This window comes from Pteropus vampyrus, unplaced genomic scaffold (assembly GCF_000151845.1).
Source record: "Pteropus vampyrus isolate Shadow unplaced genomic scaffold, Pvam_2.0 Scaffold170, whole genome shotgun sequence".
NCBI lineage: Eukaryota > Metazoa > Chordata > Mammalia > Chiroptera > Pteropodidae > Pteropus > Pteropus vampyrus.
In genome coordinates this window covers 3,816,828-3,843,259 of record NW_011888951.1, presented here as the reverse complement: position 1 = coordinate 3,843,259, position 26,432 = coordinate 3,816,828, and the positions used below count along the sequence as shown (strand labels likewise).

Below are 26,432 nucleotides of genomic sequence, written 5' to 3'. Positions count from 1 at the left end.
ATGTCATCAAAACAAGGGAATTTTAGTAAAATGTTTTATATTATTCAATAAGAACAACTACAAGGGAAATAATTGTGATGTTCCACAATTAACATAAAAGGAAATGGAACAAAGAAAATACAAGAAAAACAAAGAAAATACAAGAAAAAGAAAATTCTACACTCTATGCAACACAGGAAATCAGTTTATAGAGCCTAAATGGTAAGATCATACCCACATGACTTTCCTGCTAAACAGTACCACTAATCTACTTGATTCTATAAACATGGGGACACAATGTCAACAGACTTTCTCCACCTCTGAAATACAAAGCAGTTTCAGTAAATTCTTCTGAGGTAAGAAAAATCTAAAAATCAATAGGTACCGGCATTAAAAATTTATAAATGATAGTAAAAAAATAGCAAAAAAAATTTTTAAATAATAGTAAAATTTTGTGTGATATTATAATGATGGACACGTGTCATTATATATTTGTCAAATTACACAGAAAGTATACCACTAACCATGAAACCTAATTTAAACTATGGACTTTGGGTGATAATGACATGTCAGTGTAGGTTCATAACTGTAACAAATGTACCATTCTGGTGAATGGATGTTGATAGTAAGGGAGGCTATTCCTGTGTAGGGGAAAGGAGTACTGGGCACTATACTTTCTGCTTAATTTTGCTGCAAAACTAAAACTGCTCTAAAAAAAAAAAAATGTTAAGAAAAAAGACAGGAAGAACACTAAAAAATCAGTCAGAACTCATTTTGTCCTAAAATAGGAAAACTGTGCATTTACCAAAGAACACAAATTATAAGTAAAATACTGCATTTTGTTAAGTCATTTTAATATTAGAAATACTTTGTATACTATATTATATGTAAATCCGGATTTCTTTGCTGTTCACTTTGCCCTGTATGCCTTAAATTCAGGCCTATGAGTCAAAGATTAATAATATAAATAAAAATTAGAATCAGCAAAAGCAAACTGCATGTGTAGCACCTTTGAGTTTACTTGCTTAATTTGTTAAATTATAAATTTTGAAGTCAAATGACTGAAATCATGTAACTATATATCATAGAAACACAAAAATATTACCTAAAATAAAAAGCTCAGAATACAAGTCATTTACACCTAACTATCTCTGATTATGCCGTTTATCTCCAAAAAAGGGGGAAAAATTAATTAAACATATCTAGTTATGTCTCCTCCAAAACATCTTACTTGACTTAGACCTGGCTTTTATAATTCCTATTTGTAATACGGTATTCTACATTCTCTGTCCAGATTAATATTATTTTATTTAAAAAAAAAAAAACTAGGTATTTCTTTCTAAATTATTTTACAAAATATCATTTTAAGAAATTATGATAATCAAAATTTAAGCCAAAATCACACTAGATTTTTAAAAACATTAACCATACTATTAATTTCTTTTTTTTACTAACATTTATTTCTGTAAAAAGCTGTAACATTTTTATCTAATAAATATCCTGGTTTTTGAATATCTGAATTTATTTAATTACCACATTTTTCTTTCATTATTCTTGATAAGGTGTTTAAAATAATTGTCAAAACAGCTGTTAAATATATGACTATACCTAAATTATGGTAGAAATTGCCACAGGTTCCTAATTTTAAAAATAAAAATGAGTTCTATTTCTAAAAGATTAGTTTTACCTAATCTAGTAACCAAAATATTTTAAATTTTCTAATACAATTCTACCATAATGACTCAATAGTTTTACAGATGTCATCTTATGAGAAAGGTCATTAATATTAACACTGATTCACAATTCTGTTTATAAATATTTGTGTACATACTATTCCTTCACCCAATAAAAAACTCTATAAATCAAGTTTGTATATACAAATAAAAGCTATAAAGATGTTTTAAAAATCAATGTACTTAATATAGATAAATGCTAGTGAGTTCAAGTCTCAGAAAATTGCTAGGTTTCACTTTAAAGAGTAATTTGTTTCATATAATTAAAAGTATGCTTAAATGTTTAACAGGAACAATGTGTTCTAAAGAAATAGTATATTTATTTTCTAGTCTTCCTCATATTTTCTTATAAGAGTAACAAATGTCTTATTGCCTCAAAAAAAGTGCGGCAATTTTAGAGCAAGAAAAATGCTATATTTTTCTTTAAAGCTTTCAATACTACAAAAATGTCCAAAAAAGTTATAATTCCAAAAAAGTTAAATGAAGTTCTCTCTGAGGAGATAGGATTTTGAAAATAAGGTTCACTGCTTCCCAATACACACTCATAGCAAAATCGGTTGAACCAAATAATAATGTCAGACCTGCTTTCTAGTTTCTGGTTATATTTTTAGAATGTGGTAAATAAGTATTAAATGAGATTCTAGCCTAAAATAACCAGTTATTATCAAGAAAATACAAAAAAAAATTTAATGAATTTCTTTAAGTGTTTGAATATAGAAAACAATAGCATTTAGAATGTATTCCATTTCATTTTTAAATAAATTGTTAAGTCTATTTCTTACTTTTAGTTCTAAGCATCTTTTACCTTCCCTGAATTCTTACAATGTCTATCATAAAAACGTTAAATGAAAAAAAAAAAAAAAGACAGTAAGAACACTAAAATCTGTCAGAACTCATTCTGTCCTAAAATATAATAGGAATAACTGTGTATTTACCAGACAGCACAAATTGTAAACAAGATACTGCATTTGGTTAAATCGTTTCAATATTAGAAATACCTTGTATACTAGACTAGACTAGACTAGACTAGACTAGACTAGACTAGACTAGACTATATTATACTATATGTAAATCGGGGTTGTGAATACTTAGTAGATATTCACAATCACCAGCAATTAAAAGAATACCTCCTCCAGACTGATGGCTTCACATCTGTCTTTTCCTGCTGCAAAGCATCTAGCAGAAATTGGAATTCCCTAAAGAGAAGTTTTTTGATACCTTTCTATAATAACCCATCTTTCAACTGGCAGACTGGCCTACAAGTTCTGGGGGTTGAGACTTAAAAAAGTTGTTTGGTTACACTCGCTAAGAAAGTTTACCTAAAAATTGTTGCATAACTAATGGAGAAGCTAATCACAGGAATAGTTACTGTTCAAGTAACCCTTCCATGGGACATAACAGGGAAACTATTGTAACGCATAATTATAGAAAGTTATCAGGAACGTCTACCGCTTAATAGATAGATAGATAGATAGATAGATAGATAGATAGATAGATAGATAGATAGATAGATGGATGGATGATAGATAGATAGACAGACAGATAGATAAATAGATAAATAGATAAATAATGAACCAGTTTCAGCCAAGGCCTCCAAGCACTGAGATCCACCAGCTACTGAGTGATTCTGAATGAGAAGACAATGACCCTCTCTGAATCACAGATTTCTAACCTATAAAATGAGTAGCTAAATGAGACTATCTTTAGAGTCTACTTCAAGTAAAATATTATGATCCTATGCAATTCTTAAAACACAGTGATGCTAATTTATATTGCTTCTGATAATTTTACAAGCTATAGAAAATTACCCAGGACCTCTCAGGCTCTATAAAGACACAGCATTTATACAGATGTTAACTAGACTTATTGTGATAATGATTTTACGATATACACAAATCTCAATAAAAAGAAAAAAAAAAGCAGCATTTGTAAACAATGCTCTCCTACAGGAAAAAAGCTTGCTAAGCAAAAGAAGTCCACATAAACTAGGACTCAAGACTGAACTGCTATACATAGTATGTGCTTAATAAATAAATTCTAAATGAATTTTTTGAAGTTATTAAATGCTTAATAATTATATAACCTGGCATGTGCAGTTGGTTATTTTTAACACTGATATACTAGTAGTGGTAAACCAAGCTTAAAATATTACCTTTAAGGCAGCAGTTCTTAAATTTTAGCATTCCTTAGAACCACCTGGAGAGTCCCATTCTCAGAGTTTCTGATTCAACTTGTCTGGGATGGGGGCATAAGAATTTGCATTTCTAACAAGTTCCCAGATGATGCCCATGTGTACAGACTAGGGACTACACTTGAAGAATTACTGCTCTAAGGAGTGGTTCTGAAAGTAGAAGTGAAGAGAAACCATATTCTCCTGCACAACCTTACACACAATGAAGAACTTGATTCATGTCAGTCACCCCAGTAGACTGTAAATTCCAAGAGGTAAGAAACCATTGCTGATTTTGCTTACCACTATATATTCAAAGCCTACTATAGTGCCTAGTACAAAGTAGACAGCAGTAACTTTGTTAAGTGGATTAATGAAAAATTAGCTTAGTTTTAATTGTTCACACTTTAAATGTATATATTATAAATCTAAAAAATGTTTAATTGCATCATTACTTATACTGTCTACAATGTAACTAGAAAATGTCTCTTCCAGAAAGCTTTCCCTAATCCATCCCCTACCTTTCTACCTAATCCAGGCTAGGCTCAGGTAAGTATACCTCTTTCTACGAACTTTGCTTTTACCTTTCTCATAGCATTTAGCACTTAATACTTTTCATGTGTTTACTTCCTATTTGGACCACAGGGATTTTTTTGCAACTTGCTTTTTATAAAACAAATACAATTACATAGTTCAAAAGGCAATAGTACTACAAGGCAAACAGTATTCTCCTATTGATTACCAATCTCCCTCGTCAGAAGCAACTACTTCCAACTCTTTTAGCTGTTTCTTCTGAGACTTATCTCCATATTTTTAGATTGCATTCTTAAACTGATACTTATTTTGTATTAGCTTTAGATATGATCTTCTGATTTCCTACTACGGAAGACATAGATTTGACTGTCTCAAACACTCCCCCTAGAGACAGACGGAATTATACACACACATAGTTCCCATCCCACCCCCACCCCCCAAGGATAATTTTAATATGACATGTCAATATTATTCATGGCTAAGTCAAATACTACACTAAAGCACATATTACATATAACCTTATATGTAAATTACATATAACCTTAAGATCAAGTTCTTAACTCCTCTATGCCTCCTCCCCTCATTGGATCATCATTCATCTTCAAATACATAACCAACAATTACGTTCTAATCCAGACTAGTGAGTCTCAAATGCCCAGGTAAAGTTCACACTGCTAGCTTTGGTCATACTTTTGTCTGGATAACATCATCAATAGGACCTGGGCCCCTGAATGACCACACAAAACAAACCACTCATATTCATCTGAATCTGGTGACCACTCACCTATCAATTATATTACATGAAAGAGAAATAAAACTCTTTGTTTCTTAAGCCACTGAATTACTGGATCTCTTTGTCACAGCAGCCTAGACTTTTGAATTAATATATATTATAATCACAATTTCCTTTTGGTATATTTTTCGGTTTTACCTGGAATTAATCACTGCCTCATTTTTCTTAATATACCTATCAATAATTCATTGACAGATTGCAAATCTAGTCTCAAAACATTCAGATACATGAAGTAATCTATGTTCTTATTTCCATTGTTCCCTCATTGACTACCCGTTGTCTGGCATTTTCTGGTCACTACTACACTTCACCATAGTGGTCACCCTGAGACTTCCTTTCGCTATCATCCCACTAATTCTATCCACTCTCTCATACTGACTCTTTTATTTTTCCTTTTCCATGATTTATTCTTTTCTTTTTGGTGAGGCATATCTTCCAGTAGCTTCCTAAGAAAATAAACATGAAAGTTATTGAAGAAAATAATTATGCCCCACTTCTGCCATTTCTTTCTATGGAGAGGATCATCTATTATCCTGTAATTCATTCCTTTCCTAACAAGATGGGGTAACTTATTTCATTACTAAGTTTGAAAAAAATGACCTGGGCAAAACTTACCATCTTCCCCTTTCCTTCCTGCTTGCACCCAGCTATTCACAGAAAAGAAAATTCCATTCTCTCATTCATACTCTAACATTAACAGGTATAATCCTATCACAGGGCCTGTAGTTGTTCAGCTTTGCCTCTGCCTGAGTGGGTAAGTCCGCCTAATGCTGGCAATAAATATTGGCAAAACACTTGAAAATGTAAGTCCCATTCTCCAAAGTAAATCTTATCCATGATAAAAATGATACTCCGGTCTCCATATGCTTCCCTTAACTCTCCCAATTTGTTCAGAATTCAGAAAGGTAAATTTTATTAAGACTGCATGTCTGAAATATCTTTATTCTATCTTCACATTTTGTCTAGTTAGGTTTAAATTCTAGGTTAGAAACCATTCACTCAAAATCTTACAGGTATTGTTTCAATGATTCCTAGTTTCTAGTGTTACTACTGAGAAAAATATGCCATTCCTTTTTTTAACAAACTGTTTTTTTCTTTACAGAAATGTTTAGGATATTCTCTTTGACTCAGTGTTCTGTAATTTCCAAGTAATAAGCCTTATTGCAGATATTCGTTCATTTCGCTGAGCATTCAACCGCTCTTAATTTCTAACTCAAGCTCTCCACTTTTGGAAATTTGTTTCTTATTATGTATTCTATAAATTCTTTCCTTTCATCTTCTCTGTTCTTTTCCTATAGCTTTTATTAACTACACTTTAAGCCTCCTGCACTGATCTTCCAAATATCTTACCTTTTCTCTACATTTTCCATCTCTTTGTTCTCCTTCTTGGGTGATTCTCTAAACTTTATCTTCCAACCCTTCTACATTTGGGAAGGAGAAGAGGGGAGGAGAGGACTTATCATGTTTTCATTTCTAAGGACTCTCTAACTCTCTGATCTTTTTCTTTTTATCACTCTGATCTTGGCTCATAGTTATCACCTCTTATTTCTGAGAACACTAATAGTTTTTCTAAAAAAATTTTTCTGCAGCCTGTATTAGCATAACAGGAGTCTTAGAAAGAGGACAGAAAAAATATTTGAATAGCCAAAAACTTCCCGAATCTGATGAAAGACACAATTATACACATCCAAGAAGCTCAATGAACTCCAAGTAGAATAAACTCAAAGAAATCCACACAAAATACATTATTGTTAAATTGTTGAAAACCAAAGACAAAGAGAAAATTTTGAAAGCAGAAAAAGAGAAGTGACTTCTTATGCACAAAGGATCCACAGTAAGATTAACAGCTGATTCCCCCTGAAACCATAGAGGCCAGAGACAGTGTATGACATTTTTAAAGTCTTGAATAAACAAAACTGTAACCAAGTATTCTCTAGCCTTGAAACAAAACTATCCTTCATTTATGAAGGAGAAATTATGATGTTTCCAGATAAAAGCTAAGTAAGTTCATTACCAAGAGACATGCCCTACAAGAAACGCTAAAGGAAGTTTTTAAGGCTGAAATGAAAGGACACTAGACAGTAACTCAAAGCCGTAAGAAATAAAAAATACTGGTAAAGGTAACTGCACAAGTAAATATAAAAGCCAGTATTACTGTACTTTTAGTCTGTAAATCTTTCCCTACATGATTTAAAAAGCAAACGCATAAAAAGACAATTATAAACCTATGTTAATGGGCATACATGTATAAAAATGTAATCTGAGACAAAAACAATATAAATGAGGGAACAAAGATGTAGAGACAGTGTTTATATATTATTGAATCTAAACTGGTATTACTCAAACTAAGCTGTCATAAACTTCAGATACTACTTACACTGTCTCCAAAGCAACTACTAAGAAAATAACTTTTAAAAAGATACTCAAAAGGAACAAAGAAGAAAATTTAAGTTGTACACTATTTTTTAAAATAGTAACTGAATGCAAAAAAAAAAAAAAGGCAGTGATATAGGTACTGAGAAACAAAAAGGATAAGAGATATACAGGAAAAAAATAATTAAATGGCAGAAGTAAATTCTTCCTTATCAGTAATTATTTTAAATGTTAATGATTTAAACTCTCCAATTAAAAGCAGATATTGGCAAATCGGGTTAAAAAATATAACATCTATCTATCATCTATCTACAAGAGATTCACTTTAGTTACAAAGAAGAGAAGAGGTCGAAAGTAAAAGGAAGAAAAAAACACTGAATGCAAATAATTAACAAAGAGTTGGAGTGGCTATATAATTGTCAGACAAAATATACTTTAAATCAACAAAAGTTATGACATTATATATTGATAAATTTCAACACAGAAGTTATAAACATATATGCACCTAATAAGAACTCCAAAATATATGAAGCAAAAATTAACAGAACCGAAAAGAGAAATAGACATTTTCGTAATAGCTGGAGACTTTAACAACGTACTTTCAATAATTAATAGAGCAATGAGACAAAATCAGTAAGGAAATAGAGGATTTGAATACTATAAACCTAACATATTCAGAAGTCTACCCAGCATCAGCAGAACATACTCTTCTCTGTTGCACAAGAAATATTCTCCAAGATATACACCATTATTAGAACACAAAACAAGCTTTAATAAAGCTAAAAAGACTAAAGGTATACCAAGTATCTTTTATCACAATAGAATAAAATTACAAATCAAATTGATAACAAAAAAAACCTAGAAAATTCACAAATATGTGAAAATGCAATCCACCAACCAATGAGTCAAAGAAGAAATCACAAAGACAAATAGAAAATACCTTGAGACAAATGAAAACAATGTATATTTTATCCAATTTTTTTAAATGGAGATAAAGTAATATTTCACAGGATTTTTAAAAATCTGGATTATAAGAGAATACTATGAACAACGAGGTAACCCAGATAAAATGGGCAAATTCCTAAAAACACAAATTACCAAAACTGAGTCAAGAACAAATACAAAATATGAACACACAACAAAACAAGTAGATTAAATCAATAATCAAAAAATTCCCAACAACAACAAAAAGCCCAGAACCTGAAGGCTATAATGGTCTACTCAATATTTAAAGATTTAACATCAATCTTTCTCAAACTTTTCCAAAAAAACTGAAAAGGAGAAAACACTTTCTAATTCATTCTATGAGGCCAGAATTACCCTGATACTATGAAAATAAGTGCAAAAATCAGCAGCAAAATACCAGTAAACCAAATTCAACAGCATATGAAAATAAATCAATGTGATATACCACATTAATAGATTGAAAGAAAAGAAAAACACATCTCAACTGATGAAGAAAAAAAATATCTGACAAAATCCAGCACCCTTTCCGGATAAAAACATTCAATAAACTAACAACAAAGGAACTCCTTTAACATGATAAAAGCCATCTATGAAAGAAAGAGAAAAAGCGAAGAAGAGAAGAAAAAAGAAAACCACAGCTATCATTAGACTCACTATTCGAAGACTGAAAACTTTTTCCTCAAGATCAGGAATAAGAAAAGGATTACCACTTTTACTTGACAGTACTAGAAGTTCTAGCCAGAGCAATTAGGAAAATAAAAGAAATAACAAGCATACAAAATTGGAAAGAAGTAAAATTATCTGTTTGCAGGTGACATTATCTTATATGTAAAAAAACCTTAAAGCAGAGGTCCCCAAACCCTGGGCCAAGGACCAGTACCACTCAGTGGCCTGTTAGGAACCAGGCCACACAGCAGGAGGAGAGCCACAGGCAAATGACAAAGTTTCATCTGTATCTGCTGCAGCTCTCCAGCGCTATCACCACCTCAGATTATCAGACATTAAATCTTCATAAGAGAGCGTAAGTCCCTGGTGCCAAAAAGGTTGAGGACCACTGCCGTAAAGAACACACAATAAAACAGAGCTACAAATTCAGCAAGCTGCAGGATACAGAATCAGCACACAAAGATCAAGTCTATTTCTACACACTAGCAATGAACAATCCATAAAAAAAATTAAGAAGACAATATCATTTACATAGCATCAAAAAATAATTGAACACTTAAACTTAACCAAGCAGGGAAAAAAAAATTGTATACTGAAAACTACAAGACATTACTGAAACACATTAAAGACAAATAAATGTAACGATGTTCTGTATTCATAGATTCCTTCCAGTCTCCTTTCTCTGTCTACCTCTTCCTTGCAGTTCCCTTTTTCAAACTCTGATCACTGCCTATGGGTAACCAGTAACTGAGGGTGGGAATCAGGAAGTATTTTAAGCTCAAATAACCTACATATCCAAGGAAATGGAAGGCTGGAAGACACACCTTTCACAGTGTTTATCATTTACTTAAAAGAATTAATCCATCATTCCACGCCTTGAGTATTGTTATTAAGCTCGAGAATCCTCAAAACTATTCAGCTGCAGAAAGCTGGAGACTGGGCAGAATTCATGAACTGCAGCCCACTGTATACTAATCCACTCATTTTCTTCATTTAAGTTACTGTCAATAACTTACATTGTTCACACTATTGTTAAGATGCCGATACTACCCAAAGTGATCTACAGATTCAATGCAATCACTATCAAAATCCCAAAGGCATTTTTTAAAAGAAAAAAAAAATCCCACAATTCACATGGAATTTCAAGGGACTCTGAATAGTCAAAACCATCTAGAAAAAGTTAGAGCACTCACACTTCTTGATTTCAAATCTTACTACAAAGCTAAAATAATTAGTCTACGGCCATGCCACCCTGAACAAGCCCAATCCCGTCTGATCTCGGAAGCTAAGCAGGGTCGAGCCTGGTTAGTACCTGGATGGGAGACCACCCAGGAAGGCGTAAAAAATAAGAGATTGTAAGCTGACAAAGTCCTTGCAATCTGTGAGGTCAACCAAGGGTAGCCTTGTCTAAAAAAAAAAAAAAAAAAGCTAAAATAATCAAAATAGTATGGTACTGCCATAAGGAGAGACATATAGATCAATGGAACAGGACAGAGAGCCCAGAAATAAACTCTCACAAACATGGTCAATTGATTTGACAACAGCACTATGGGTTTTCAAAAGCAGTCTTTTCAACAAATGGTGCTAACAAAACTGGATATCCACATTTGAAAAATGAAGTTGGACCCTGACCTTATACTAGTTACAAAAATTAACTCAAAATGGATCAAATAAGACAAGCTTTACAATTGTAAAAGCATAAGACTGGAAAAACTCAAATGACCACCAATAAGAAATTGGTAGCAAAACTATCATAACACCATAAAACACATTATGCTGTTGTAAAATAAAATGAGGAAGTCTCTATTTTTTATGAAGTAATAGTGACGATATACTGTTAAGAGAAAAAAGTAATATACATAGAGGTCTGTAGTATGCTAATTTTGCGTAAAAAGTGAATATATATACTTATATTTTTAGAAACAACGAAAGGATAAAAAAAGAATCAAAGACCTAAATTTAAGAACTATATTAAAACTATACATTATACTCTAAAACTACACACACACACACACACACACACACACACACACACACACTATATAAAACTGTAAATCTTAATGACCTTGGGTTTGGCAACAGTAAAGTATGACACCAAAAAGCACAGAAAACAAAAGAAAAAAATAAATTGGATTTTATCAACTTAATCAAAATTAAAATTTCTTCCTTAACATCCTTCTTGGCAATGATTTTTTTTGGATATGATACTAAAAGCAAAAGCAAGAAAAACAAAAATAAACAAGTGAGGCTACGTCAAACTAAAAAGCTTCTGCACAGCAAAGGAAACCATCAAGGGAATGAAAAGCAACTTACAGATTAAGAGAAAATATTTGCAAATCATATATCTGATAAGGGGACATATCCAAAATAGAAAAAGAACCCATACAACTCAATAAAAAAAAAATCAGATCAAAACATTAGCAGAGAACCTGAATAGACAATTTTCCAAGACAGACAGATGGCCAACAGGTACAAGAAATGGTGCTCCATGTCACTAATGAACAGGGAAATGCAATCAAAAGCACAATGAGATATCACCTGACACCTGTTAGAATGGCTATTATAAAAAGACAAGAAATAAGTATTGTCAAAGATGTGGAGAAAGGGGAACCACTGTGCACTGTTGGTGGGAATATAAATTGGTACAGACACTATGAAAAACAGCATGGAGAGAGGGTCCTCAAAAAATTAAAAATGAAACTACCATATGGTCCAGCAATTCCACTTCTGGGTATTTACCTGAAGAAAATGAACACACTAACTCAAAAAGATATCTACACCCCCATGATCATTATAGCACTATTTACAATAGTCTAGACATGGAAGTGTCCATCGATGAATGAATGTATAAAGAAAATGTGATACATACAAATATATACACACACACAGACACACACACGCAATGAGATATTATTCAGCCATAAACAAAGAATGAAATCTTGTTATTTTCAACAACATGGATGGACCCTGAGGGCATTATTCTAAGTGAGGTAAGTCAGACAAAGACGAATACCATAGGATCTCCCTTACATGTGGAATCTAAAACAAAAACTGAACTCACAGATACACAGAACAGATTGGTGGTTGCCAGAGATGGTGGGGAGGGAGAAGTGGGAGGTGGAAAGAGTGAAAGTGGTCAAAAAGTAAAAACTTCTAGTTATTAAATAAGTCCTGGGGGTGTAATGTATAGCATGGTGACTGGACATAGTAATACTGTATTGTATATTTGAAAGTTGCTAAGAGAGTAAATCTTTAAAGTTCTTATTACAAGAAAAAAAAATTTGTAACTATATGTGGTGATAGATGTTACCTTGACTTGTGGTGACCATTTTGCAAGAAAACAAATATCAAATCATTATGCTACATACCTGAAACTAATATAATAGTATATGTCAATTATAGCTCAACTTAAAAAAATTAAAACTTCTGTTCAGCAAGGGCATTCTCAAAAAAGGGAAAAGGTAACCAATAGAATGGGAGGAAATATTTGCAAATCATGTATCTGGTGAGGGTTTAGTATCCTGAATATATAAAGAACTCCTACAACTCAATAACAAAAAGCCAGCCAACTCACTTAACAAATGGGCAAAAGACTTAAACAGAAATTTCTCCAAAGGTAAACAAATGGTCAATAAGTACATTAAAAGATGCTCAACATTAGTCATTAGGGAAATGCAAATCAAAACTACAATAAAATACTACCGAGATTATCAAAAAAGCAGAAAATAACAAATGTTGGTGAGGATGTAGAGAAACTAAAACCCTCATACAATTGTTGGTGTAAATAAAATGATGTAGTCAATGCAAAACACAGTTCAGCAATTCTTCAAAAAGTTAAACAGAATTACCATATGATCCAGCAATTCTACTCCTAGGCATATATCCAAAAGAACTGAAAGCAGGAACTTGAACAGATATTTGTACAGCCATGTTCACTGCAGTATTTGGCAAGAGCCAAAAGGCAGAAACAACCCAAGTGTCTACAACAGATAAACAAAATGTCTTATATACATACTCAGCTATTAAAAGGGAGGAAATTCTGATACATACTACGACAAGGATAAACCATGAAGATGCTGTGCTAAATGAAATAAAGTCACAAAAGGACAAATATTGTATGATTCTAATTATATAAGATATTTAGAATAAACAAATTCAGAGAAAGAAAGTAGAACAGAAGTTATCAGGGACTGAGGGGAGAGGGAAATGGGGAGTTATTGCTTAATGGGTACAAAGTTTCTGTTTGGAATTATAAAAAACACAGTGGTGATGGTTATACAACATTGTCAATGTACTAATGCCACTGAGCTATACCTCTAAAAATGGTTAAAAAGGTAAATTTTATATATATTTTATCTCAATAAAAAAATTTTAAGCTCAAAAAATTTTCAATTAAAATGTGTATTAAGCTTATATAAAGTATCATGGATCTCAAATTTTAAATGTTAATCACTCTTTAAAATAGCTAAAGTTTTTTTTAAAACATGACTTTTTATATTGGTAAATCAACTGACAAAATTTTTATGATCAAAGGCAAGTAAAACTGTGCCCTCTTCTCTCAAAGCCATTTTGAGAGTGAATAAATGGGATTTCTAAACTAAATTACCTACTCAGCCACAGCCTAATTATCTAGGTTTTCTGGGTTATTCAAGCCTTTTCCTTCTTTAATCATTTACTGGTAAGCCTTTTGGGCCATTTTATTATATATTAAAATCTTCGCTAGCTATGGTTAAAGTAAGTTACATTATGTTTTTTTCACAAGCAATTTGTTTGTTAAAACAGCCTGAGATTGCAAATTGTTTTTCATGTTTTCTTCTAATGAGATGCGGAGATTAATCTGGGTTCCCAAATTACCAAAGCCACATTTTTGTCTTCTTCTTTACAAACAAATAATCAAGAACTAGCTCTATATATGAAGAGTTCTGTGATGCAAGATACACTAGAGAGCTCTTAATTTTTCCATTATCGAGCAGCTCCTGGGTATTTATTTATAATTATTTGAGTGGGTATATTTGTTTGTTGAAGATACCTCTCTGTTCCATAGTTGCAAAAACTGTGATGTGTAACTGTGCTGGTCCTATAAGGTTTGTGCTTCTAAAAGCACACTCATTTTGGGATTTCACAAATTGTATCACGCAGAATGGACCGCATTATGCTATAACGACAACCCCTATAACTCAATGCTTATTGCAGCATCAACTTATGAAAAATCTGTGAATTCAGGTGACTCTCCAAGGCAGCTGTCTTTCTGGCATTGCCTCAGCATTCAGAACTGCTTTAATCTTATCTTACCTCCCACTATTAGCAAAGCAGGGAAAGAAGAAATAGCACTGGTCACCTTTGCTCTCATTTCATTTACCAAAACAAGTCACTAATTTCAAAGCAATAAAGAATACAACCCTCAGAATTCTTCAAGACAAATAAGCAGTATTGATGCTCATCACATTAGTACAAGGTGAACCATGGAAGCCTCTTTGTCTCAATGCATATATTACTATTTCCCTCCAATCCCTTTGTTCAGGGCTGATTTCACAGACATGTGATCTGAGCAGTCACACAGGGCTCCATGCTCAGAAAGACCCTGTGCTTGTTTAAAGCTCTGCTGTCATCATCTTGAAGTTATTAACAATTTTATTGTTGAATCTGTGTTTCAAGTGAAATCTGATGGGTCAATGAAACATGCATATGAGCAGAGAAGATACGTGCAAAATGTGTATATGCCATTCCTTTTCAACTCATTCTCATATAGCTTTGATGCTCCATGAGTACAGAACTCTAGGTGATCCATGGTGTGTGGGAGTTCGGCAAGACTAAAAGTGAATACCAAGTAAGCATGTTGTCTACAACTAAGTAAGCAAGGGTACTAACAGCCCAAGAAGTCATATTTTGTTTGAATCATAACTTGCTTCAAACACAGAAGAAAGGCAATGATATTCTAAAAAACATGAATAACAACACAACAAACCTATCTTATCTTTTCTTTCTCATGTTACTTCAGTATATTAATCAACCCTTTAAGCTAAAAGTGATGACACAAAAGGAAAGGGAAAAATAGAGCAAATCACAGTTCCTTTTCCTTTCAGTCCTGTCAAAGTCAAAGGCAGAGAGTGTTGGTAAAATGTGCAACTATAAGTGAACTAAAAACAGTCAAGTAAGTTTTGTGCAGTGTTTCCCCTTACTAAGGATGAAATATACAAACTATGAAATACCAACAATTCCACATAAGTTAAATGCTCACATACTGTATTTAAAACTGGCATTGTACAATATAAAAATGAATGGTAAAATTCATGTTTAATGATTTTAAAATTTAAATTGTTCTTTATTTAGAATGACATTTAAAAATAGGCAAAAAACACAAGTTGAGAGAAAGATCACAGAAGAATCATTTTATTTTAATAACTTTGTAGCTTTATATTTTAGTAACTTAATGGCACTTTTTTCCTACTTTTTGAACAAGAGGCCCTGCATTTTCATTTTGCACTAGGCCCTGCAAATTACGTAGCTGGGCCTGCATTTGTTCAAGTGAACAAATATAAATCTGGAATTAATTTTAACAAAGATTACTAGTCAATATTAAGTGCTGGATTAAAAGCTGGGGATACAAAGATAAATAATGGGCTCATGTCTAAAAGGGGAGACAGTCATATAAACAAATAATGACATTATTATGTGACACATTCTATGGAAAGCCTGAGGAAAGAGTTTAAGAAAAGCCTCCACCACGGAGATAATAGTTGAGAATTTTCCACTTAGGTGAGGTAGTGAGAAGGAATAGTCCTATAAAACAAGACTTGTATTTACCAAACTGACAAGTTTTTAGAATCATAAAATAGCACGCATAATGACTACAGGAAGTGAACTGGGAATGTAAATTGGTGCACACGTTCACATACCAAGTAGAGTTTAAACTTTAACAAAGAAAACCTATAGATTTATAAGCAGAAGAGTGGCACAATTTCTGTTTTAAGTTAACTTCTGCAGAACAGAAAGGCAGAGAGGGAAAGATGAGTCAGTAAAGTAAATAATAGTAATTATCAATAATAGTAAAAAGCATTGGGAGGCTATCTGGGGCCTTATCACAAGCAATTCTGGTGAAGTTGGGGAGGGGAGAGGCTGTATTAAAGTTAAATGGGCTTCTTTCCAGAAGGACCCTCGAACTCTTCAATATGCTAATAAGCACTGTAAATCTCCAAAAGATATAATTTGTAAGATTTCCCAGATTTATTTGACTAAAGAAGCCTCTTTTGCCAGGACATCACCTATAAGTTTTGCATCTCAAAGAACTGCCGAGGAACACAAGTTTTCTAACACTGTTCTATTAAACTGAAAGCCAGCACTAAGAGAGAAAACCAGAGAGGGCAGCAGAGGGCTTAAGAGAGAGGTAAAACAATAGCAAATGTGAGGAACAGGAAACAAATCTGACTTAAACACTGCATAGGTGTGTTAAGGACCTCACTAAACATACAAAACACCAGTCTACTAGTTTATATGATTCGCAGATATTTAAGTTCATACTGGATAGAGAACTGACAGGATGAATATATTTCAATAAGGTAAGGGAACACTGCAGTAATGTTTCCAGTGGGAGGAAAGGATAAAGCCAAAAAGAGATGACATACAGAGATTACAGATCAGAAAACTAGAGAAATGAGAAAGATGCACATATAGATATTAAGAAGATTTTGGTAAGAAGCAGAACAGGTTTTGAACCATATGGGTATGAACCATATGAGTAGGAATGTCAAGGAAAATAGAGTTGAGTATCACTGGAATACAGAAATTAAGGAAAAATTAAGGTGCTAGATGACCTTCAAAGGTTAGTCTTCCAATTGCTCGATATGATGTCAAGAATTACACCCAAGAATCAGCGAATATAGGGGAGTGACCTAGAGGTTCCTAGATTGGAATGACAAAATTGGGTAAGAAATATAGGCAGCAGGACACTGGTCTTAAGAGAACGGTAATTTTAGTGGAAGATACAACAATAAACACAATATGTTAAAAAATACGGGTCTGGCTTTCTGGCCTTAAGGAAACAGGTGTGAGGAAAATAAGCGACATCCCTTAGAGGACTTAGAATAATGGTCCTCAATATTCTTTCTGTTCCAACACATCTGAGAAATAGAATACGCTCCCACCAAAAATAAAGAGGAACACAAGAATGGGGTGAGGGACAGAGAAAGGATAACTAGGAATGGTTTTACAAGGCTTTCCAAAGTGATTATGAAATCTCTTTTTAGAGAAATATTACTCACAAACTGAAAATCACTGGTTTAAAACTGGAAGTATCACAGAAATCTTAAATACAAGTTTCAAACACAAACTAACAATTTTTTTACCTCTATGACAGAATTCAAGGCACTGTCACATAACAATACCACAAACTCCTACATAAAGTCCTGAAGCTCTTAAAAATATTTCAGTTTAAAAAAAAAATGTTTTTTAAAGATATGGCAACAGCTAATACATGTCTAGAATACCCATTCATTTATCTTAATGCCTCTGTGAAGTTAATACAATCTTGTAGTGTTTCCAGTTTACACATTAATGAGTTTATGACTTGCCTAAAATGACACAAATGGGACTGGTTTATGACTAATAAGAAACAAGAATCCCAATTCTTGGTCCAATGCTTAGGCACTAGGACATGTCTCGTAGGCTAAACCAGAGGTTCTCAAACTTTTTAATCTCAGAATACATTTTGTCTCTTAAAAATCACTGAGTGGGGAGAGGTAGAAGGGGTACACGGGGTCAAATATGTGGTGACAAAAAGAAATCTATGGGAGGTGAACACACAGTGTAAACATATATATGCCTTACTGTTAAAGTGTACAGCTGAAACTTATTGGATTTCGGTAACCAGTGTCACCATAAAAAATAATAAATTAATTTTTAAAATTAATTAAATGAATCACTGAGGATCCAAAGAACTTTTGTGGGTCATAACTATTGATGTCTATATAACTAGATATTAAAACTGATAAATTTTTCAAATACAAGTATATTAACTTGTTCTATGAGACCAGTATTACCCGATAGCAAAACCAGACAAAAATATCACAAGAAAACTACAGACCAATGTCTCTTATGAATATAAATGTAAAAATCTTCAACAAAACAGTAGCAAATCAAACCCAGCAACAAAAGGATTATACACCAGGAACAATTTCAAGAATGCAAAACTGATTCAACATATGAAAATCAATTGATGTAATACCCCGTATTAACAGAATAAAGGACACAAACCAGTCATCTCAATAGACACATACATACAAAGCATTTGATAAAATCTAACACCCTTTTACGATAAAAACACCTAACAAACTAGGAATAGAATGGAACTTTCTCAACCTGACAAAGGGCATCTAAAAAAAACTCACAGGTGACATCATACTTATCAGTGAAAGACTAAATATTTTCTCCTCTTAGAGTAGGAACAAGACAAAGATGTCTGCTGTCTTCACATCTATTCAACATTGTACTAGCCAGAGAAATTAGAAAAAAATAAAAAATAAAAACAATCCCAACTGGAAAAAAGGGAAATAAATATTTGCATATGACATGATCTTATATGTAGAAAATCCTAAGGAATCCACAAAAAACTATTAAAGCTAATAAATAAGTCCAGCAAGGTTGCTATCCAAGATCAATATACAAAAATCTGTTGTATGTTTATACACTAGCAATGAAAAATCTAAAACTAAAATTAAGAAAACAATTCCATTTATAACATCATCAAAAAAAATACTTAGTAATAAATTTAACAAAAGAAGTACAAGACATACACGGAAAACTACAAAACATTGCTGAAGTAAATAGATGAAAGCCTACTCAAAGGAAATGAAAGTAAATGAAAAAATACCTCATGGAAAAAATATTAAGATGACAACACTCACCAAACTGACCCCCCGATTCATCACACAACTCCCTCCAAAATTCCTGCTTCCTTTTTTTTGGGGGGGGCACAAATTGACAAGGTGATCCTAAAATTCATATTGAATTGCAAAGCACTCCAAATAGGCAAAACAACCTTGAAAAAGAACAAAATGGAAGACTCATGCTTCCAGATTTCAAAACTTAACTACAGAGCTACAGTAATCAAGACTGGGTAGTACGAGTATAAGGATAAAACATACAGATCGGGGAGAACCCAGAAACGATTGAGATTCCAGAAATAAACAGACATTTATGGTCAACTGATTGTCAATAAGGATGCCAAGACCATTCAACAAGGGAAAGAATAGTCTTGTCAACCAGATAGCCAAATGCAAAAGACGAAAGTTGGACCTCTATCTCACACCTCATACAAAAATTAACTCAAAATGGATCAAGGACCTAAATATAAAAGCTAAAACTATAAAAATGGTAGAAAAAAACACAGGTGAAAATCTTTGTAATCTTGAATTAGGTAATGATTTCTTAGTTATGACTCCCAAAGTGTAAGCAACCAAAAACAAAATAGCTAAACTGGACTTTATCAAGTAGATAAGATAGACAGACAGACAGACAGACAGACAGACAGACAGACAGATAGATAGATAGATAGGACTTCATCAAAACTGAAAACTGTGTGCTTCGAAAACATGCTAAAGAAAATTTAAAGAATATAGCAGTTCCTCTAAAAATCAAAAAATGGGTAGATATACCCGTGAGATCCAGCAATTCCACTTCCGGGTACATATCCAAAGAACTGAGAGCAGGGACTCAAACAGATATTTATACCCATGTCCACAGCAGCATTATTCACAATAACCACAAGGTAGATGCAAAATAAGCGTTTATCAACATATGAACGGATAAACACAATGTGCTATATACATACGACAGAATATTATTCCGCCTTAAAAAAGGAGATTCTGACACATGCTACAGCATAAAAAAACCTTGAAGGCACTGTGCTAAATGGAATAAGCCAATCACAAAAGGACAGAGACTGTATGACTCTAATTACATAGAGTAGTCAAATTCATAGACAGAACGTAGAATGGTGGGGAGGAGTAAGAGTTGGTGGGGAGAAGGATATAGGGAGTTACTACTTGATAGGTACAGAGATTTGTTTTGGGAAAAATTAAAAAGTTCTGAAGATCAACAGTGGTGATGGTTGCATAATAATGTAAATGGATCTACATCACTAAATGTACACTTAAAAATGGTTAAAATGGTAAATTTTATGTTATGTACATTTTACAATTTCTTAATTTAAAAAAAATGAAAAGAATCCACAAAATGAAAGGATATTTTTGAAAATCATGTGTCTGATAAGGATCTAGTATACAAAACATATAAAGAACTCTTACAACTTAACAATAAGATAACCCAAATTTTTACTTATTTAAAATAATTGAATTTTTCAATTATAGTTGACATAAAATATATTAGTTTCAGGTATACAACATAGTAATAGTAATTAGATATTTATAAAACTTACTAAGTGATCATCCCGATAAATCTAGTACCCATCTGATACCATATATAGTTATTACAATATTATCGATTATATTCCTTATGCTATACTTTGACATTCCCATGACTATCTTGTAACTACCAATTTGTACTTAATAACTTCCCCTTTTTCATCCATCCTCCCAAACCCCCTCCCATCTGGCAGCCATCAAAATGTTCTCTGTATTTATGAGTTTATTTTTCCGATTCCGCATATAAGTGAAATCTCATGGTATATTGTCTTTGTCTGGCTTATTTCACTTAGCATAATATCCTCTAGGTCCATCCATGTTGTTGCAGATGGAAAGATTTCAATACTTTTTAATGGCTGAGTAGTATTTAATTGTATATATGCATTGCTTCTTTATCCATTCATCTATCAATGGACACTTAGGTTGCTTGGCTATTGTAATAATGCTGCAATGAACATATGAATGCATGTCTTTTTGAATTAGTGTTTTCAGTTTCTTGAAATAAATACTCAGAAATAGAATTACTGGGACTTTCTTTGTCTCTTGCTAGAGCCTTTATTTTAAAATCTATTTTGTATGGTATAAGTATTGCTACCCCAGCTTTTTTTTCCCATTTCCATTTCATGAAATATAGTTTTCCACTCCTTCAGTCTGTGTGTCTTTCGATCTGAAGTCTCTTGTAGGCAGCATACGTAAGGGTCTTGTTTTCTTATCCATTCAGCCACCCTATGTCTTTTGATTAGAGGACTTAATCCATTTATATTTAAAGTAACTGTTGATAGATACATAGTTATTGGCATTTTATTATTCACATTTTTTATATATATTTTTTCTTCTTCAAGAAATCCCTTTTAACATTTCTTATAGTATTGGTTTGGTGGTGATGAACTCCTTTAGCTTTTATCTTGTCTGGAATGCTCTTTATCTGTACTTAGATTCTAAATGACAGCTTTGCTGGGTAGAATAATCTTGGTTGTAGGTCTTTGTTTTTCATCACTTTGAATATTTCATGCCAATCCCTTCTGGCCTGCAAAGTTTCTGTTGAGAAATCAGCTGACATCCATGGGAGCTCCCCTGTAGGTAACTAACTGCTTTTCTCTTGCTTTTAAGATTCTCTTTTTGTCTTTAACCTTTGGCATTTTAATTTTGATGTGTCTTGATGTCAGCCTCTGTGTTCATCTTGTTTGGGACTCACTGCTTCCTGAGCTTGTATGTCTATTTCCTTCACCAGATTAGGGAACTTTTCCATCATTATTTCTTCAAATAAGTTTTCAATTCCTTGTTCTCTCTTCTCTTTCTGATATCCCCTATGATGCAAATGTAAATATGCTTGATATTGTCCCAAAGGCTCCTTAAACTATCTTCATTTTTTTGGATTTTTTCCTTTTGCTCTTCTGATTGGGTGTTTTCTGCTATCTTCCAAGTCGTCGATTTGATCCTCTACATCATCTGATTTACTGTTGATTCCTTCTCATACATTCTTCATTTCCGTTACTGTATTTTTTATTTGATTCTTTTTTATGTTTTCTATCTTCATTTTTACATTTTCTATCTCTTTGTTAAAGTGCTCAGTGAGTTCATCTACTCTCCCCTTAAGTTCATTGAGCATCCTTATAACCAGTGTTTTGCACTCTGTGTCTGGTAGATTGCTTGTCTCCGATTTGTTTATTCTTTTTCTGGAGCTTTGTCTTGATCTTACATTTTGGGACATGTTTGTCTCCTCAATTTGGCTGCCTCCCTTTGTTTCTATGTATTAGGTAGAGATGCTATGTTTCTTGATCTTGGTTGAATGGCCTTATGTAATAGGTATTCTACTGGGCCCAGTAGCATAGTTTCCTCCCTGGTCACTTGAGCCGAATGTTCCAGATGCATCCCTTGCATGGGTATTGTGTGCCCTCCTGTTGTAGTTGAGCCTTGGTTGCTGTTTGCATATCAATGGCAGGGACTGACTCTCAAGCTGATTAAATGTGAGGACTGGCTGTGGCTACAGTGAAGAAGCTGTTGTGTAGGGGCTTGCCCTACAGAGCAGGATTCTCTTTAACAAGGCTATGGTGCCTGCCCAGTATGCCCTTGGGTGTGTCATTTGTGGAGGTGGTTGGATGGTGCTCTGGTGTGGTCTGAAGCTGGTCACCAGGTATGCTAGTTCTGTGCCCTCTTAGGAGGAGCTCTGGTGTAGACCAAGGTTAGATGCTGCCTATGCACTCCCTGCCTGAAGCCACTAGGTATGAGCTACAAAGCGAAATGCAGATGGTTGTCACTTGTGTGCTGGGCTTAGAGGTGCCTGGGAGAGGCTAAGCTGTAAACCAAGGCCGACAACCACTAGTGCAGGGCCTGGGGTAGCTTAGCAAAAGGTATGGGGCAGGCCAAGGCCAGATACTACTTGTATGGAGTTTGTGAACCTTTGAGAGGTTTTAGGAAAGTCTGGAGCAGGAGCCCAGACAAGCTGTTTGTATGGAAAAGACATGGGAAGTGGCTTGGGTGGGCCCACAAGCTAGGTGGGGCGGGGTCTCAGGGAATCACCAGGGCTGGGCAAGAGGTATTAGCTGGGTTGATGGAGACTCAAATATGGCACCTGCAAGCTGAGTGGCAGGAGAGCTCAGCAGAGTAACAATGGCTTCTGCCAACACTTCTGTCTGGGAGAAAGTTGCCCCTCCAGCTCTCAATCTGAAACCAGACAATTCAGTTCTTCCCTCTATGTCCCTGGCACTTTTCAACCTGCAGTCCCAGCACTGCAGCTCATAGTGAGCGAGTCCATCAGCAAGTAAGTCTGTGCTTGGGCCCTTTAAGAGGACTGCCTAGGATTCCAACAGCCCTTCCTTTCACTCAGCCACAATTTCCACTGGTTTTCACAGCCAGAAATTATGGGGACTTCTCTTTCAAGCACTGAAAGCATTGACTGGGGAGCCTTTGTGGGGCTGGGACCCCTTGCTCCTCGGGGGAAACCTCTGCAGCCAAGATTTCTCTACTTTTAACCACTACACATGGGCATAGAATCAGCCCTTTCCACGTCTCCACCCCTTCTACCAGTCTCAAAGTGGCTTCTTCTATATAGCCTTACTAATAGGACTTCTGTTCAGCTAGACTTCAGGTGATTCCCAAAGCTGGCTGTTCTGTAGTTTACCTGTAATTTTGATGTAGTCATGGAAAGAGGCCAGCACAGCATTTACCTACTACGCCATCTTGACCAGAAGCTCCAACCCAAATTTTTAAATGGGCAAAGGATGTGAATTAACATTTCTCCAAATAAGATATTCAAATGGCAAACAGGCATATAAAGAGGTGTTCAGTATCATTAGTCATAAGAGAAATGCAAATCAAAATTACAATGAGATACCACTTCACCTGCTAGGACAGCTAAAATTTAAAAGATGGACAATAACAAGTGCTGAAGATGTGGAGAAATTATAACCTTCATTTATTATTAGTGGGCACAGCCTCACGGAAAATAGTTTGGCAAGTCTTCATAAACAAAAACATAAATGAATCAAAACACACAGCAATTCCACTTCTGGGTATATATTCCCAGAAAAAGGAAAACATACTTCTACACAAAAACTTTTACATGAATATTCATAACAAGAGTATTCATAATAGCCAGAGTGGAAAACCCAAATATCTATCAAATGATGAATGTATAAACAAAACATGGTAGCTCTATAGAATGTAATATTATTCGGCCATAAAAAGGAATGAAGTACTAATACATGATACAATATGGACAAACCTTGAAAACATTATGCTCGGTGAAAGAAGCCAGGCACAAAAAGCCATATGTTGCTTGATTCCATTTATATGAAATGTCCAGAATAGGCGAATCCATAGATGGAAAGTAGCTTAGTGATTGCCAAAGGCTGGAGGTATGGAAGAGGGAAGGGGAGTGACTGCTAATAGGCACAGGGTTTCTTTTTGGGAAGATGAAAATGTTCTGGAATTAGTAGTGATGATTACATAACCTTACGAATATATACTGTACTATATGCTTTAAAAGGGCAAATTGTATGGTATTGTAAATTACATCTCAAGGAAAAGGGAAAAAAAAATACACTACTTCACATTTCATTAGCCATCAAAGTAATAATGCTTTCACATCACATAGGCATTACTCTACATTCCAGATGAGATGGAAAAAGGCATATATTATCTTATTATTATTATGACAACAGTTATGACTTATAGAACCTCTCCCAAGAGGTCCCCAAACATAATGTGAATACTACTAGCCTAAACTAACACAAAGCACAAGATTGAAGTTTAAAGACTTAATGACTGATTAATTTTAATGATGAATTATTTAAACTACAGTGTACAGCTCAGACTGACAAAATGCACTCAGACTTCATTATTATGTATAATTCATACTTTAGGTTCTTAAAAAATATTTTTTGACAATCTATGTGACTATACTGAATTTACCACACTCTGCATACTAAATTTTGGCAACCTAAAATTGAGATGCAACACAGTATACTAGTTAAGAGCTCTGACTCTATAGACTTAGACACCTGGAGTTCAAATCCTAACTATGCAGCAAACTAGCTATGAGATCTTGTCCAAGGTACTTAAAACCCTTCTGTGCTTACTTACCTCGCCTGTAAATTAGAACATAAAAAAGGTTGTTGTGCGGACTAAGTTAATACTTCTAAGATCTTTAGAAAGAAATTACCACAGAGTAACTATGCACTAAGTTATGTATTATCATTATAAATCAAATACCCATTTAAAACTCCCAGACTATTGTGTGACTTGCAAACACACCTATTTCTTTTTGAAAGTAGAGGCTACTTTGTGTAAAGATTAGGACTTTGCTCATCTTTATTGATGAACACTGAGCTTGCAGGAATGCTTCTTCTTCATTCAGCTCACACTCCCCCATGCCTTATCCTACTGCTTCTAGTGGTAAAGTAGAAAGTAGTCAACTAGTCCAAGCCAAAGAATAAAAAAACTTAAGTAACCATAACAAGGTGATTTCTCCCAGAGGTATTTTTTTTTTTTCCAAAGAATCTTCTAAGATACTACATCAATAAGATTTGACTAACGGGATTCTCAAAACATTAGTCTGAAATACAGAAAGTAGAGCGAGGAGAAGAGAGTGGCTTGGAAAAGATGGCTAGACTATCCACTGAAAACAGGTAAAATCTGTTGGTGAGGAAGCTGAAAAGAAAGAAATACTAAACTAAAGCTAAGAAAACATATTTTTAATCACTGCTCAACTACTACCTCACTTGGTGATCTCACCTTACAAGATAAAAATCCAAATGCCTTAATTTAACATACACAATAACTTTCACAACCTGACTGCTACTTCCAATCATTTCTCTCATTGCTCTATTCATAAATCCTCAATTCTTGCCACATCAAATTTCTCACTCTTTCCTACACACTAAGTCCCATAACAACTTATCATCTTTGCATATGTTACTCCTTAGCTCTAGAATGACCTCTCTGGCCCCTTCTCCACCTAGCAAACTCCTATTCATCCTTCAAAAGCCAGCTTTTTCCTTCTGAATGCCTATAATCTAGTATATTATAATTTATCTATATCTATATGCAGACTGAGTTCCCTGAGAGATTATCTTTAATAATTTTCTATCTCTAAAACCTAGCAGTGTCTAACATAAAGTCCAAATGCAAATATTTGATGAAATGAATTAAATAATAAACAAATGAAGAATGAGCAACCTTAGGCAGTTTCTTCTACATAATTAAGAGAATACTTGATATATGAGAGAAGCAATATATATAATAGGCAGAACACACAGAGCTGCTTTGAATCTTTCTGATTCTATGATCTTAAGCAAATT

The 26,432-nt window shown here is 33.9% G+C and overlaps 1 protein-coding gene across 11 annotated transcripts in view; it reads right to left on the bottom strand.

Annotated features, from left to right (window-relative positions):
- ZCCHC11 (zinc finger CCHC-type containing 11) overlaps nt 1-26,432 on the bottom strand; it is a 101,912-nt gene that overhangs the window by 72,203 nt on the left and 3,277 nt on the right. The gene's annotated exons all lie outside the window — the stretch shown is intronic.